General features: G+C 34.3%; 1 protein-coding gene across 5 annotated transcripts in view; it reads right to left on the minus strand.

Moving 5' to 3' along the window:
• The window catches only part of ERBB4 (erb-b2 receptor tyrosine kinase 4), a 1,174,422-nt gene that overhangs the window by 156,240 nt on the left and 999,465 nt on the right, over positions 1–18,717 (minus strand). The window lies entirely within an intron of this gene.

Below are 18,717 nucleotides of genomic sequence, written 5' to 3' on the forward strand. Positions count from 1 at the left end.
AACCTAAATGTCCATCCACAGATGAATGGATAAAGAAAATCTGGTACATATTCAGCCATAAAAAATGAGATCCTGTCATTTGTAACATGGATGGAACTGGAGGTCATTATGTTAAGTGAAATTAACCAGGCACAGAAAGACATACTTTGCATGTTCTCACTTATTAGTGGGAGCTCAAAATTAAAACAATTGAACTCAAGGAGTTAGAGAGTAGAAGAATTGTCACCAGAGTCTGGGAAGGGTTGTGGGGGGGAAAGTAGGTATGGTTAATGGGTACAAAAAAATAGATAGAATGAATAAAACCTAACATTTGCTAGCACAACAAGATGCCTATCGTCAATAATAATTTAATTGTACATTTTAAAGTAACTAAAAGAGTATAATTAGATTGTTTGTAACTCAAAGCATAAATGCTTGATATGATTGACACCCCATTTACCCTGATGAGATTATTATGCATTGCATACCTGTATTGAAATATCTCATGTAACCATAAACATATACACCTACTATGTACCCCCAAAAATAAATATAAAAAATTAACTAAAAAAGAGCACTGGACTTTATAATTTATGGTTTTAATGAAAAGGAAAATTGAAAAATATATAGCAGTTACAGAGAATCTGGGAGAAAAAAGGAGCTATGGTAAACATTCGGTCCTTAGTACCATATTATGTCAACAATGATATCTACAGATAGAAGATGATAACCACAATCAAATGGGGATCTCCACAGATGGAAAGTGAGACAATTTTGTGTGCCAGCTGAACAAGATGTCAGGAAATGACAATAACAATAATGAGAAGAGAAAAGATATCAAAAGATATCCAAACTCCAAAAGGTTCAATGACTGACATTTTGAGTGTTTAATCTTGCATTTTAAAATAAGAAACCACCCATGTAAAACAGCACATAGAAAAAAAAGTTATTATTTCTCTATACTTCTCAAATATATGCTGTTCTTCAGCTATAGTAAACAGTTTTTAGCTTATATAAACTTTCGTATCTTTTTCTATGCAGTTATTTACAAATGTAAATATTTAACACTTATATTATTTAGCATAAAACAAATATATTTCTTTTATTTAAAATAAAAATATTTGACATATGTTAACATATATTATACATAATATATATAAAGTGGTTGCTATTGGTTTTATACAAATGGGAATATATCATATAGATATTTCTATACCTTCCTTTTTTCATTTTGTATGTTACATGATTCTCAGGTCTTGCAGATAGATTTTTCCATTCAGTAATATGTAGGTAGACTTCATTTTTTAATTGTTCCACAAAATTCCTTAGGTGTACACCATAATTAGTTTAAACTATTTTTCTTTTAGACAGAATGTTTTACTATTTTGCTGTTACGAATTATATGCAGTCTTGTGACCATGTCTTCTGTAATTTTACAATTCCTCCTGTTGTATCCCTGCTCAGTTGTCACTTTCAAATACCTATTTTTCATAGATAGTTCACTTTATCATTATTCTTAAGCACTGTACCTAATAGAGTTCATATGTCTTTAAAGAAATGGATATTCATAATCCTTACTTATTTTAAAGTTGAATTTGGGAAATGAAAAACTGTTTGACAAATATTGAGTAATCTGTTTGAATACAGATTTGAGTATTGTTAGGCAAAAAACCAGGATTATCCAAATATACAATATTCTGCCTCAGAAAATGGTGTGCTACTTGTCACTGGAAATATTTAAATATGGAACAGACAACATTTTTTTTTACAGAGCCATTTCAGACGAGATTAAAGTACTGAATAAGTGGTAAATCTAGATTATTTTTAGGGATTTCCCAACCTTCAGGTACTTCAAAAAGAAAAAGTTGGGGCTATTTGCAGTGCATGACTATTTGTATTTTCTTTTAAATTCATTCATATATGACAAAATAACAGTGAGCTGAAAAACATGGTCAGTAATCTTTGGTCAAACATGCTATAAAAACAAAACTTAAAAAAATACAGAAAATCTAGTCAAACATCTTCATGCTCATGCTTACTGAAGAGTAGAAAGTTCTCAGAAGACTGACTTTCCTATGATTTCTTATAAACCAGAATTAGATATCAATAGTGCTCCCATAACCATTGCTCCAGCATAACTAATTATATATCATTGCTAGAAATGCAGCTGTGGGATTATTTGGTGTGATTTTTTCTTATCTGCCCTTAGCAAATAATCCTTTCAGTTTTAAATCCTTCTCAGAGTAGGAATCCCTTGCTATGAGTTGCTACTGTGTAAGTAATTATTTCTTCTTAATTGTTGTGAAGTAAGTGTACTGGTTGGGTGACGCAGGCTAAGCCTCCCACCTTTCTTCATAGCATTGAGACAGGATTTACAGGTATACTTATGACTTGATTTTATTCAAAGGGATAACAGATAAGTGGGTGTTCTGCGTGCTAGTAAACAACATGGTCAACTCGGGAGAAAACCTATTTTATCTTTCCTATTTTTCTCTAAAAGGTATTGTTAAACTAGGAACAGTGCTCTCTTCAAGGATCTCCGTTGGATATTAACTCTGCAAATTGTCCACACAAAATTACATAAACCCTACATCCTCTTATAGGGCATCATTACATTTTGGCCTCTGATGATAATCATCATGATTTGAAATGGCCAGTGGCAACTACATCTTTGACATTTGTTATACTATCTTTAGTGGTCTTTTTGCCATAGCCATAAGGGATGCTGCTTTGTAACAGCAGTAATATTAATTGCTACCATTATCTTGCTTCTCATGTTAAATTTTCGGTTAAATCATTGCTATAAGTCTAAATGAGCAGTCAGGGATAAAAAGGACAAAGGAGTAGGAGGAAAATACATGACTAGACTGAGCCCTGCTGCATACTGAGAGGTAATTTACACAAATAGGCTAGACGAAAACAGATGGGAAGAGGGAGAGAGCGAGAGCGTTGACTAATGACACCTGACTGCCAAATGACCCTGTGGGTTTGAACGCTGGCAGGACACCTAAAACTGTGCCAGCAGCCACTTGGAACTGCCCAGTTCTCACTCACATTTCATTTAACAGGCTAACCTTGGTCTTTCTATTGTTACCATCACCAGGGAAATTTATACCATGTCTAATTATGGTCCAGAAAATATACATTCTAACTGGGTTTTCTTCTTTGAGAAGCTATGTGTTCCTGAACTGCTCAGGAGTTTATTGTTACAGTCACCTTTGTTTCCAACGGGGAAAATTTGATATATTTGTTCTTTTAAGAGCTTCTTTTGTAAAATTATAGTATGTGGCACCTTTTGTAGCTTAATAAAAGATGTGGAGAAAAAACAAAATTTATTCTAAGAACATAACTATATTGTTAAATACTTTGCTGTTGGTAAAATATGTTTGATCCTGATAGGTAAGGCGTTCCTAGAACTATATCTAATGGACTCCTACCTGTCTCTTATTCTCATTCTCACTTTTAACTTTTAATCTCTTTTCAACTACCAACATTAATGTTTATGGATGTATATTAAAATATACTCTGGGCTTGGAATCAAGAGTCTTAGGTACCAGCATTAGGTATATTACCAAGTAGCTAACTGAACTAAAAACAATAATTTGGCATTCCTGTGCTTCAGTCTTTCCATCTCTGAAATGGGAATAATGTATTCTCTCTAGTGCTGCTGGGAAAAACATAATGAGAAAAAAAAAAGAGAGAGAGAGAGAGTGTATGTGTGTGTGTGTGTGTGTCCACGCACATGTGTTGTGTATAGAAAGTGTAAAATCTGGTCTATGGCCATACCACCCCGAATGCACCCGATCTCGTCTGATCTCGGAAACTAAGCAGGGTCAGGCCTGGTTAGTACTTGGATGGGAGAAGTGTAAAATCTGGATTACTAAAATCATATATGTCTGTCTAGAGTTTATTTACAGTAAAAGTTCAGAAGTACTAGCCGATTAAAAACTAATTTTAAAAAACATTGAAATATTTCTATAATAGCTAAGAAGCCTTAGATTGTTGATAGTAATTATGATATTGTGTGCATTTATAAACAGCATTTATGGATATTAACAGGCCTACACATGTTCTTGAAGATACATTTCCCTGTTTTTTTAACTTTAAAGAACACCAAGACTATACTGGAAAAGCGAATGGGAACACAGACTGTGGTCTAGGCCATATTTAATATTTCTAAGCTATATAATGTTAAACAATCATCTCTATTGTCATTTGAGAAGTGATTCTCTTCCTGTATTCTCTTCCTGCCCTAGCCCTTTGGAGAAGAGATTAAAATGACACCAAAAGAAAATGAGTTACATTCGATAATTAAAAATTTTTCAGCTGAAAGGAAATTCTTAGGAATCAATCAGTTTAACCCAGAAATGAAATTACACACCTTCCACACCTCATTTGTTTACCATGTCTGAATCTAAAATGAACTGCAAGTGTAGTGTAATCTATTTTGTCAGAACAAATAAATAGAAGTCATTGGGTATGGAAATCAACAAACCCTAAACTGTGAAAGATGGGTCTTCCTGACTCAAACTGTGGACATTACTCCGGCTTCCCATTGGGGAAGAGGCAGGTCTTCAGACATTACAAACATGACTTGAAAGGCAAACCCTTGGAAAAGTCCCACTCTCCAGGCCCTGGAGTCCAGAGATGCCTGAGCGAATGATTGGGCAGCGTGGGAAAATAGGAAATATCAAGGACAGCCAGAGAGAATATCCCAAAGGGAGAAATATATAGAATCAAAGAAGATGGAGGTTCTTGAAATTAAGAAAGAAGCAGGGGAGAGGGAAACCAAAGAGAAGCAAGTCATCAAAGAATGGGAGTCAGAAATAAAGAAAACAACTAAATAGCTGAGGACTATGTCCTCACATTATGAATTTGGCCTGCATCTCACTCTGAATTCTTAGGACTCACAGGTTTCTGGATAGCCTATTAACTTTAACTGGAGCTCTTTGGCTCACATTGCAACATAACGTCCATCATCCTCTCTCTCTCCAAATCTTAAATCTTTCTCCCAACCTAGTAAGGTAGAGCAGGAAAAAAAAAAAAAAAAAAAAAAAACACCTCTGTAAATACAGTTTTAATATTAAAGACAAAAGCTTTTCTTTATTCCTTGGTTGCAGCAATGCTAAATTCTAAAGAGAGAATACTGCAAAATATTCAAAGTAAGAGTAAAACAATTTTTTTATTTTTAAAATTACCCTGAAAATTAGTGTAAAATTAAAATTTTAAAAAATCAATTTTCCCAATGGCTTGTATCCATCCGTGTTTACTAAGAGCATTCTCAAAAACTTCACCATTTTCTCAAGTATCCCAATGGTAAAGATATTATGCATTTTTCCGTCTACTACAATAGCTTATAATGATGTTTATAAACAGAAAAATGAATAAAATATGCAATTGCTGTAAGGTCTGGCTCAATTTGTTTGGAAATTTCTATAATTATTTGACATTTCTCAAAATAGTAAAAAAGCTTTCCTTTTAAAATAAATTTGTGAGGAAAATATCTTAAAATCATTTAGTTTGGCAATGAGAGAGGTAGGAATATAAGAGAATTTGGAAAGTATTTCTCAGAGTTATAAGATGTTAAGTCATTTGTTCTCTTAACTCAGGCCCTTCATTTTTGAAACACTTTTCTTCAAAAGGAAAGCTTTAGGTTTCTAGGTACTTTTATGTTACCACACTTCTATTCAGGAAAACAAGAGAAGGTGGTTGAAGAAACTGTATTTCCCTTAAGTACATTCCTGTGATATTAAGATAAATACAGCTTCCAAATATAAAGTCCAACTCAACATTAAAAATATTTTAGTAAGTTTTAAAACTTATGCCTGTATCACACAAAATACAGGCTGAATTGAGTTAAAAGCCTTAATAAAAATTCATCAAAGCAGAAAAATCAAGATTGAAGTTTATTTCTTATTTTATCAATGTGTAGTTGTAATACAAAAGAGACTTCCATATAAATTTCTCTCATTTTCCTTTTCTCCAATCATTTTCAAAAACCCTTTAAGACATTTTTTAAATGTGAAATTTTATATGTGCACCTGCATTAGAAAATAACCATCATGTTCAAAATATTGTTTCAGAAATGGAAATGACAATAATTTGAGGCCAACAGATATCAATTAAGGCAGACTCAGAAACATCCAATAATAGGTGTCCATACAGGGTTATTGCTTATTGTTTACTTTAACAAAAATAATTATAGGATTTGTAGTCCTTTAGTATTCTTTGAAACATAATCAGATCATAGAATCTTAAATTCAAAATGTACACCGAAGATCATCTAGTACTGCCTTCTCCTTCTACAGGTATCCCTTTTGCAATACTTCACGCAGGAGATGATATAGTCTTTACTTAAATACTTCCAGTGGCAGAGAAATCATTATTTTATGAAGCATCCCATTCTATGTTATACATGAATTTAATATTGTGTGTATGTTCCTTATACAACAGATAGAAAAATTTGCCTTCCCAGAAATTCCTAAAATTTCTGTATTTGGCCTTTTTCCACCATATTTTGGATGACAATTTTACTCTTTCCAGCTTACAACCCTTCAATATTTTAAAGACAATTCTGGAATCCTGGGGGTCTCTTTTCTAGGCATAAAATTCCTCAGAAAAGAATCACATGATTCTCTGACCATTCACCAGTCTAAATTGCTTTGTCTCCATTTCATTATACCTGAATTTGACACAGAATTAAGTATAATGCTGTATGTGCAATCTGTACAGTAAGTCCCGTAATCCTTTTATTCTGGACATTGTACATATGTTACAGAGGTTCAAGCATGAATTTGTATTTTAGAGCACCACAGAAAGGCACTCATAAAAAGATTCTTAATATTGGGTTCGTAAAATTGATGGTATACATAGATGTGACATCCAGGGAATCTGTGATTCCCCATGTATGTAATGTGAATATGAATATGTGTATGTTGTGGGACAGAAAACACGTAACTTCCATTATTTTAGGAGTTAATGATTCCACTATAGTTCAGAACCACTGTCTCTTTAATATGCATTACTATGTAACCAGTTCTCCCCATCTTGATTATGTGCACTGACTAAATGAACTAAAGTATAAGAATCTGAATTTTACTCATATTTATCATAGTACTAACTCCAGATACATGAAACTTGATTTTTCATCTAAAAAGTTATTAATTCTTCCTGGCTTTATCTAACCTATAACATTTTTTGAAGCCAATTGTTCTGAATAACCTATAACATTTTAAAGCATAACTTCTATCTTCATTCATGAAATCAATAAAACATTTGACTTAACAGAGCTAAGAATAAATTTTCTAAAACACTATTAGAGTCACCCAAGTTATACTGGTATATTAATCAAAGCTATTTGGTAGTATTATTAGTACCAAGACAGAATTGAAAAACCATAATTGCTCTATGATTTTTTGTGCTTCCATCAATTGTAAAAACTTTGCAAATGCCTTAATAAACTAAAACATACCACATCTGTAGAATTTTTCTGATATATCCATCTAATAAACCAATAGATTTGATTTGTTTTAAATAAGCACATCTCTGTCTTTTTGTGCAACCCTTCCTTTCCTAAGTATTCAAAATAATGTTTGTTAACTAGTGACTCATATATAATTTGTCCTCCTATTCTGCATTTTTAAAATAGATACATAAATGTCATTCACACACTTAAAGCTTTATGGCTCCCTTTCTGCCTTCTATAATATTCAAGAATTCTGGAAAGGGTAGCTCATTTGAATTCATTTAAAGGACTAAGTGACTCCTTATAGTTCTTTACTTGTCTGATGTTTCAATGCCATACTATACAGGCCTCCTTTAACCTTTCCAGTGTGAAGGTGATCCTCCCTAAGAGAGAAGGCAGAAATACAAAGGGAGGCTTTTTTATGTTCTTTTTATCATGTCTTAATGTTCCTCAAGCAATGGAACCATTCTTTCTTATGCTGAAAACTTCAATTTTTGAAGACATTTCCATTGCTCGTTGCACTTTACATAGCCTCCATTCATTCAGCACATTAGGTTATGTAATAATGTTATTTTTCAAGATAATGCCAATCTTTATCATTTGTCCTTCATTTTATATGATGCTTTCTTGTGAACATCCTGGATATATCCATAAGTCATGCAAAATGTCTAAGTCAGTCTAGTAAGTCTTGATGATATTGCTGCCATCAAATCTATTGCCTGTGTAAACAATGAAAGGCCATTTTGCTCATTATCTGTTTTCTAAATACTATTATAAAGATACCTATACCCATTAATATTGTCCCTGACCCACATGATTTATATATATATATATACACACATATATATATAATACATATCACATATTCACTGTATATTTATTTTGAGCACCTGTGCTGCAGGAAGCATTGCACTGGCTAGTGGAAACACACACATGAATAATACACAGTGGCTACTCTTTAAGAATCATAATCTGGTAGGGGAGAGCAACTCGTACACATAATTGCAATGCAATCGAATAAACTAAATAGATGTTTTAAGTTCCATGAAAGCATCCAGGAGGGGGACGACACCTGATGGGGACTGAAAAGGAGCTGGATAATATTTAAGAAGATGATGGCATTTTAAGCTGAGGTTTTTTTGTTTCGTTTTGTTTTTTGGTGTTTTTTTGTTTTTGTTTTTGTTTTTTTTTTTGTTTTTTTGGAGACAGAGTTTCACTCTGTCATCCAGGCTGGAGTGCAGTGGCGTGATCTCAGCTCACTGCAACCTTTGCCTCCAGGGTTCATGCTATTCTTCTGCCTCAGCCTCCCGAGTATAAGCTGAGTTTTAAATCCTGAATAGGGTCACTAGAGAAATATTTTTTTTTCCAAAAGATATTAAGCAGCTCTCTAATGGTTATTCTTTTAAATCCATACATAGTACAGTACAGTAACTCCTCAATGTCATCATTTGTTTTTAAGCAAAACAACTTACTGTATAACAAAAACAATTTTACCATAGGCTAATTGACATAAACAAGAGTTAACTTCCTATGGTATACAGTATGTTGTTGTGCTTAAAGTTGCAGCAGTTTCTAAGAATCTTTTGATGATGTTAAGTGAGGGCTGACTGTAGCCATAATATATATCCTATTAGTTTCTAGAGGGAGGTGCCAATTTGCTCTCTCCCTCTCTGTGATTATATCTAAGAAACCGTATCAATTGCCATTTCCTTTTCGGGGGAAAAGGTACAATGTGGTCTTTATTTTTTTAAAGTCTCTTTGATCAAATACAAAATTTTCCAGTTAAATATACTTGTCTTGGCGCTCAAGAGATTTATGCTATTTCCTCATAGAGCTTTGATAAGCTATAAAATATTTAGGCTCTGTCTGCATGGCTAGTCATTCACTTCCAAATTCTTCTTTCTTTTCAAAATAAATAAGAAGAAATCGAGCTACTTTTTGTGTCTCCATAGACTATCTTTGAATGTCCTACCCAGGTTTTGAAGTCCCAGTCCTGGAGATATAGCTCTGTTATTTTAATAGTACTATTTGTTTCACTATGACCTACAGTTAACTTTGCTTCATTTCACTGGTCTTTTTTTATACCCAGAAAGACAGTGTGCCCATGAATATTCCTATCAGATCATGTAGCTGCTGCCCTTTTCTTTAGCAATGGTTAAATGACTACCAAAGCTCAACCCTGGGGAAAAACTCTTTATAATAGGTTGTCTAAATCCTTTTATTTCTCCATAATACAGGTGTTCTTCTTCATCAGGACTTTATCCAATGGAATAAATGAGGAAGCTTATAGCTGTTGCAATTTCCACTCATGGATATTTTTCTCTTCTTTTCTACACTAGTTTGTTCCAATTGTTAAATATAACATTTTCATCAGTGCTATCATTGTGAAGTTCAGCAGTTTCTCCCTATGCATGGGGCATCATTAAACTCTTACTATGTAACGAGCTCTGTGCTAAACTTAAGTTCTTTATGCATGTTAACTGCCATGTGAGTTTCATGTTAACACTCACATCTCTACCAGGTAAATACTTGTATTATCACCACTCAAAAATGAGCATGAGTTTTAGAAAGACTGACTGGAGCAAAACCAAAGATGTAATAAATAATTAATGGAGGTAGGGTCCACATTTTTTTATTGTTATTGATCTCATTACTTAGATTGTTTTGATTTTCTGGGCTTCTTTTTGGAATATCACTTTCATTTCACCTAAGAACTCCATTCTATTTAATAAACTAAAACATAGAAATACTTTCACCTCAAGAAGGGAGATCGGCTTACATTTATAGAACATATAATTGGTGAGTGCCTTAGGGAGAAAGACAAACATAGCACATGGCCTGCAGGTTGCTGGAATGGTTTCTCAGTGCCAGACCGCTTGAGCATCAGAATGAAGCAGTCCTTTGTGGATATTCCTCCTCTAAACAAGTGAAGGAAAACTATCTCTTAGCTCTGGGCTCCCAGTTGTGACACTGTGGAGTGGAAGAGGAGGAGAAAGGCTCTTCTTGGATTCTGACTTCAACCCAACTTTTCCATCCCCCTCTGCTTTCCCCATTAGTTAGTCTGACTGCATCCAAAGTAACTATGATTCACGTGACTTGTTTAGGCTCTTTTCTATGGCTGTCATACTTTTTGCTAATTTGGGTGACTATGCTTCTCAATGCACTTAAATATTAATAAAAATAGAAAATAAGTTATATGATGTTCTAAAAATTTGTATTTTAAATTTTATTCCATTCACTTTAGAGAATTGAGAATATTATTTGACAGGTTTGACTAAGAGTGGCCAGGGGAATAAAATTTCCACCTAGTTTTTTGTTTTTTTTTTTAATCTCCCATTATATTTAAAATACAGATTTCCCTTTAAATAAACAAGGATACATTTTCAAGTGCTTTAGAATTATTAATAACCACAACTCTCCCAGGAGTGATTTCTTTGGAGTCCTAAAATCACAACTCTTCAAGGACATAAAGTGGAGCTAATTTACCCACTTATCTGACCCAAAGTAGAGATTTTTAGATTCGTTCAATCCCAAAAGGGAAAAGTACACCCTAGGTAGTATTTTTCTGTGAAACAACTCTTATTTAGAGTGGTGAATTAGTAAGTTGGCAGAATAAGGCGATCCATATTTCTCCTGCCTGTGTTATATGTGTTTTGGGGATAGAAAAATTTAGAACTTCCAATGTAGCAATTTCTGTTGACAAGAAATTTAGTTATTATGTTGCAATGGGGATTGTTTTGCTGATAAAATTCTTGATTCTAGTAGTCCACCTTTATTAAGTTTATAAATTGTTTATCAGCCTTTTTCGCACTCACCAGTAGGAAAAGCAAAAAACAAAAAAAATAAGGCACTATTTCTAATGGCAGCAACATCAGTAGCTTTGAGAATATTATTTCTGTGGGTTGCATTTTCAGTCTTTATTATAATTCTCCCTTGCCTACAATCTAATTTCTTTTAGACCCATATGGTCCCAATTTCTTTAAAGCATATTGTAGTAATATTAAAAATCTCCATCTAAATATCAAATTAGCCCTCAAATCATAAGAAATAAATCCATGTGGGCTCACAGAATTCTCCCTTCAGGCACTGAGATTTTAGTTATTTGTTTCTTTGTTTCTTAAAAAGAACAAATTGTTTTAATGTTGCATTTCATAAAGGACTTCAAATATGTAGGTGTCCCCCAAAGTACTTGACTTTTGTGGCATTTTTTTTAAAAATCATAACTTGGAGAATCTTAGTATTTGAGTGATGATAATCAAAATTACTTTGGGCTGAAATTCTGTATTTTGTATCACAGTCCATAGGAGAATTTCACAGCCAAGTAATAAACCTGGAAAATATGGGTTTATAATGGAAATGTCAACAGACTCTAGCAGGCGCTGCTGTAATATCTTGAATCTGATTTAAAAGAAGTTTTCAATAATGTTTCTCCAAGCCAGTCTTTTGGGAAATGCAAGTTAAAAAAAAAAAGAAAAGAAAAAGAAAGGTTTTCTACTACCTCTATCTCAATGATTGATGAAAATGTGAGTATTTTGTGGCCAGATACCTCAGGGCACCTGTGAATAAGATCATGGTAACAGGAGAATATGCATGGAGAGACTGCTGTCCTGTCCTGTAAAAAGCCACCCAGTTAAAGTCTCACTGCACAGAACCATTTTGATATAATGATAATCCATAGATTCACATGGATTATACTTGTATGTTCTCAGATGAGGGTAGTAACGGAATAAATTATCACCCCACCTAGTCGTGTTTTAATAGAAACTTTTTATAGGAGGACAATAACAAGAGCAGCTGTGACTAAGATGGTGATTCTGGAATTACTGTAATTTATTATACTGACATACATAGTCTGTGCTCTCCCATATTCTCTGCAAAATTATGGTATAAAATTTCTGCCTTTGGTATATTTTTATACTTCAAATGTTATTGATTATGACAGGAAATAAGAGCTTTTTTTCAACCATTTAATTAAGGCAAAAAATCAATTAGGCATGGGTACCATCAATCTGAGTTTGCTGCCTTGCCCCATTCCTAGAGTTATACAATAGAGTGTCCCTGAGAGACGTAGCCTGTGGAAACGCTTGCGTCGAGCTGAAGAGACTTTGGGCAGAATCATGCCTCCATGCTTACCAGCTATGCAACCTTGAACACACTTAGGACCTCTTTAAGTCCCAGTTTTTTCAGGTAAAATGAGAAGGAAGTAAACAATAATAACAAGAGTGAGAAAATAATAATGATAGCAAAACGTTATTGAATGCTGATATACATCAGATACTGTGTTAGGTAGTTTGCATATGTCAATTCATTTAAACATATAATAGTATCAATCTCATAACTTTGTTGTAAGAATTAAGAGAAGTACTCTATGTACCTCGTTTGCATGACTTCAATGAAAATGTTGGCTAGTTTTATTACTACAAGATTGAACTTGTTTCAAACACAACACTTAGATTAAAAAGACACAAGGGTCATTACTTTCCCTTATTGTTTACTGCCGTGGATTGTCATTATAGATCTATATGAAATCAAACTATAAGACAACCTGTTCCACAGAAGCCCCAATCACAATTGGTCAAGGGCTTGAACATCAGGGGCTAGAAGGAATTCATGAAATTTTCTCAACTCCTACACAAAGGACCTTTGGCTGTACACTCTTGATTTAGAGACTTCCCATATTCTAGACTGGCCCTATATTCTTCCAGTCTATAGTAGAAACTGAGTCATTTCAGGCTGACGTTGTGACTTGATATGCCAAAGCTTTAAAGAAATAGCCATCCAAAATATTTAAAGCAAAATTTAAATGGCTAGATGCTTAACATTTTTTTTAAAGTACAAAAAGATAAAGTAGAAAAGAACACATCATAAGTATATACAGGTCAATAACCCTTCACAAATTGAGTGCACCCATGTAAGTGTCACCCAGATTATGAATAGTAATGATATCATGGAAGCCACCCCATCCATATTGGCTAGATTTTTATGGAAATCTTAAACTTACATAGAAATTAGCACAAGACTATTATTTTATTTAGCACTCAAAGCATTCTTGATGAAAGCTTTGTAAATTCTACTTCATTTTAGTAGAATAACTTCAATAAATCTTAATATGTACCACAAAGGATATAAAAATAGATGGGGTAAATCATTCATTTTATTTTTAAAAATAAAATAACTGATTTTAGGGCTCAACTCAGTCTGGCATTTAATCTACATGGGACTTGATAATAAAATCCATGGCTTAAAGTTTGTGTACTACAATTTCTAGGAGTATGGCCCCATTAGTAAACTGCATTCATGCTAATGTGCTTGCTTGGGGCGATAATCATTAGCGTTCCTAGTTCCAGTTCTTGCCAGGGAAAGTACACCAGGAGTGGGTGATGTAGTATTGTAATTATACAATTAGCCTTGTCAAGGCATGGAGCATTGGGAATAGTAGGATCTTGAAACCTGAAATGTGGCTAGCTGATAGATGACTGTCATTAAGCTCATCTTTTGTTCACTTTGTGATGAGGTGGAGACTGAGCTTAGGAAAAGGCTTCTTCACGAAGGATAAAATCCTTGACCCAGAGCCACTCTTCTTCATGTGCTCATCACCACTCAGCTCACCCTCCCTTTCCACAACTACACATACATTTTGTTCATATTTTACCTTAGCCAAATAAAACATCATGAACAGTTGCCAAAAAGCTCTTTTTAATCAATCAAATTTAGATAATAGAAAGTGAAATTACATATAAATACTGTTTAGCCTATTACTTTTCATCATCACAATAATAGCTATCAACGTTCTACATCCCTTTTCACACATACATATTTCACTGGGTATTGTAGAATTGTGGCTACATAGAATGATTCTATATTCAAAATATAAATTATTCTTACTAGTATATTGATGTTTAAGGTGTATAAAAATAATACATATGCATATATATTTATGTGTATATGCATGTGTACACATATACACATATATAGTATAAAAGCATTGTATATTTTGTTTTATCACATGACACTAATAAGAATTACCCTAAATTTTTAAACTTTCTTATAGAAGAATAGATTGGCATAAAGCCTTAACTGCTTGCTCTCATTCACTTTCAGCCTGTATTCATTATTAACCTAAGTTTCCTCCCTTGTGGCTCAATGCCCTTTGGGGTTTATTAGGCTTTCTTCTGTAACCAGAGTGATCTGCTAAGCCAGTTTCTTATGGTTAAATGAGGGTGTACAAGTAGGAATTTAGATGTTCCCACTAGGTAAGTATTAGAGGATATAATACTACCTGTTTGCTGTTGCACCCCTTCTAGGCTACATAACTACACAGACCCTTTTCTTCATAGCCACCATTAGACTATATTTTTGTACAAATCCATAGAGGATACCCTTTCAAGGAAGACTGACAAATTGCTAATGCTAGAATCAAGCTTAGTGTCCAGAATATTGTATGCCCATTTTAGCGTGCAAAACACAAACGTTCAGAAGATGTTTTAAAAATAAGTCATTATTACAAATATTGATCATGACAAGGCTTGAGCGCATTTAGAAACAAATAAGTAGGAGGTGGATGTGGTTGTAAAGGGTTGGGATGAGGCCATGAAATAGCTCTATATCTTGATTGTGGTGGCTATATGAATCTACACACGTGATAAAACTTCATAGAACTACACACGCACATACACACAGAAATTTGTGTAAAACCAGTGAATCTGAAAAAGTTATGCAGATTTTATGAATGTCAGTTTCCTGATTGTAATACTGTACTATAGTTATACAAGATGTTATTATTGGGGAAAATGGATGAAGGACAAATGAAATCTCTCTTTAAATTTTTGGTAACTTCCTGTGAATCTACAATTATTTCAAAATAAAAAGCTGTATTTTTAAAGAGCTATCTGGAGAAAAAAAATTGGTTGTGATCAATTGTGGAAGTAAGTTAATCTGTGTTTCATCTTCAGTCCCACTATAGTTTTTCTGTTTCCAAGCAAATCACTTGACATTCTCATTCTTTGTTTCTCCTATTTCCAGAAAAAGGCAAATCTTATCTCCAGATTACTATAAACATCTTGAAATCTGTGGGAAAAATAAAATCGCATGCACACATCTGAAAGATCGTAAATATATATCACAACTTCCTGAGAGCACTATTGTTAACACCCGTCTACCTCTATAGTTTTAGAAACAAAAGCCACAGGGGAGCAATAAACTAGATATGCCAGTCCTCCTACTTTGATTTTGCATTTGAGAAAATCACTGTGCTCCTAAAATCTGCTACAATACCAAGCCTCAAAAAGTTATGACTAACAGATGAAATTGTGTGAGCACTTTACACACATGAAATATAATTTAATCCATTTGGATTGGGGTAGATTTCACTTTTCTGTTAAAAAAAAAAGTACCTTAAAAGTACTAGCTGAAGCATAAATTCACAGTAAAGAAATTAAGTTCTTTACTTTCTGGATGTGAATGGCAGCTGAATAAAAAACCCTTTGCCATTTATAGAAAGGAGTAACTTACAAGCTGAATTAGAGTTGCTCAGCATGCCAAACAAAGCCACAGGCAAAGCAAAGCAAAAGGGAAGCTTGCTATTTTATAGGTTAGACAAGAAAAAGCCTAAATGACTCCTCTAAGTGAGAGACCTTCATATTTCATGCAAACTCCAGGAAATAATTAAGGCTTCAGTGGAATTCTGGGACCTGTGCTCTATAAACTGCCTCAATAAACTTCATTTTCATCTGGTAGTATAGAGATTCTCTCTTACCCCTTACTACCCTTTAAATATTGTCCTCCTTTGAGGCAATGAAAATTCGGCGCATAAATAAAAAGCATAAAATTGTTTCAGGGAGGGGGTGAACATGATTCAAATTCAACCAGGTGCTTTATCACTGATTTGGGAGGTTGCAATGTTGTTAGACAAACTGATAGAAAGATCGAGAGGGAAAACTATTGGTGGAAAGGGAAGATAAAAAAAAAAAAAAACCTTGGGAGATAAACTAAAAACACAAAAAGTATTTCAAAGCAAAAGTAAGCTAGCCACTTCAAATAAAATTCTATAGAGAAAAAATTCATTAGCTCATTTAAAAAATTATCACAAGAGGTATATGACCTCTTATCTTAGACCAACTCTCCATCACACTGTAGTAGTTATAGAACCTAAATTACAAATAAAGCGTCCACAAGTGTTGCAGTCAGGGCTTGGGGATGGTGCTGGATGCCAGTTAATCTGAACTGGGATATCAGGGTGGCAGAGCAGTTATGGATTCAGGTCTTGGCTCTGACACCAAGAACCGTGACCTTACCTGGACTCTGTCACCTGCTTATGGTTCAGTTTCCCCATCTCCAACACAGCACATTAGATGATCTTAAAGCTGGTTTCTGTGAGGATCTAGAGAATCCTTAGGGTTCCATGAAGCCCTGTCTACACCCTTCTGCTGCTGCAGTTAGGTTCGGTTGTATTTGTTTCGATTTTAAACTAAGATTTCACATGAAACAAATTCATGCCTCAAGAAAATTTAAAATCACTCAACTAGACCTTCTGGGGCTCCTTCCTGCACCAACATTTCAATAGACTCTGATAATTATTTTTAAAGATTCACCAGTTCCACAAAAGAAAATTTTCTTTTGGGTTCTTTTGGGCTGGGTTCTCTCTGCGTCATTTTTTAATTGTTTTTCTTTCCTTGTGTAGAAACAGCAGCAAAATGTATTATTAAAATATCAATTGATGTTTTGTGCTTGCTACTTCTGAATAAATAGGAAAGTTTTCGTGTTTCTAATCTGGGCTCCCTATGTGGAAAGGGTTTTTGTACTGCAAGATGCAAAATTGCAATTTTGAAGCACCAGCACCCAGAAAATAAGTCTCACTTAGGTTTTGTTGTCTGAGAAATCGACTTATTTCTAGCAATGGAGGTGGGAACATAGAAAAGGCAGAACTCAACCACCTAGAAAACAAAAGGCTAGTTTCTTTAAGACTGAAAGGGAAAGGTAGAATCACTGGTGGCAGTTCTAGAGGGGGCTGGCAGTGGGATTGGGTAGGGAGACCTATGTTCCTACGGTCACACTGCACCCACAAAAGTGCTCGGCTTCTCAAGGGATGGTGAATGCATGGATATCCAGGCCCTGGAGGACTGAGTAGCATGAGTCAAGGGTATATAGGACTATGCCCTAGCCACGTTGATCGGGTACAAGAGTTATGTGGCAAAGAGCCTCATCACCCTAGTCACCCCAGTCTAGTTCAGCTGATAGAAAGTCTATACCTCTGACATGTAAGTGAGCCCAGGCAAAATCCCAGAGTCACCCAGCAGACCACGAGCAGATTTCAGATTCCTGAGCAATAAACACTTATGTGTCAAATAAAATAGAGAGGAAGACAATTATTTGGAAGCTAGATAATTGTGCATGCCTGACTGAGAGACTGGAGGGTTCTGCTGTGATGGGGGTGAACCAGCAGTACCTTTATGAGCCAACGACAAAATTCACAAAAATGGAATCCCTGCTCCTATTTGCTCAGCATTTTGTATGCCTCTTCAGGTTCTTCAGTATCTCTAGAAAGAACCCTGTCGGGACTTCCTTATACATGATAAAGTGGAACTTCAAGCCAATTCTAATAGGTGCTCACCAAGCCAGAATCATTTTTCCCCAGCTTTATTGGGGTATGATTGACAAATAAAAATTGTATGTATTTAAAATGTACAACCAGATGTTTTGATACATGTATACATTGTGAAATGATGACCACCATTAAGCTAATAAACATATCCTTCACCTCACCCTGGTCCCCATTTTTGTGTATGTGTATAGTAAGAACATTGAGATTTACTCTGTTAGCAATTTTCAAATATACAACACATCATTATTAGCAATAGTCACCCTTCTGTACCTTAAGTCTGTACATTTATTCATCATATAACTGCAAGTTTGATCAACAGCTCTTTTCTTCTAACCCAAAGCCCCTGATAGCCACCACTCTACTCTCTGATACTATAGAATAATTCTAATTTAGAAAAAAAAATGTACTCTTCCTTAAATCTGATATATCTGACCATACTTATTTCTGATTAACATGAGGAAAGAGGAAATGATGAGGAAAATTTGTCTGGAGAAGACTTGTCTTTCAGCTTCTGGCTTTCCTGGGTCTCCAGCTTGCCAGTTGCTTATTTTGGGACTCATCAGCCTCCATAATCTCATGAGCTCATTCCTTAGAATATATATATATATAAAAATATATAGATATCTATCTCTATATATGAATATATCTATATATGAATATACATAGGAATATA

This window comes from Pan paniscus, chromosome 13, assembly GCF_029289425.2.
Source record: "Pan paniscus chromosome 13, NHGRI_mPanPan1-v2.0_pri, whole genome shotgun sequence".
In the NCBI taxonomy this organism is placed as follows: Eukaryota; Metazoa; Chordata; class Mammalia; order Primates; family Hominidae; genus Pan; species Pan paniscus.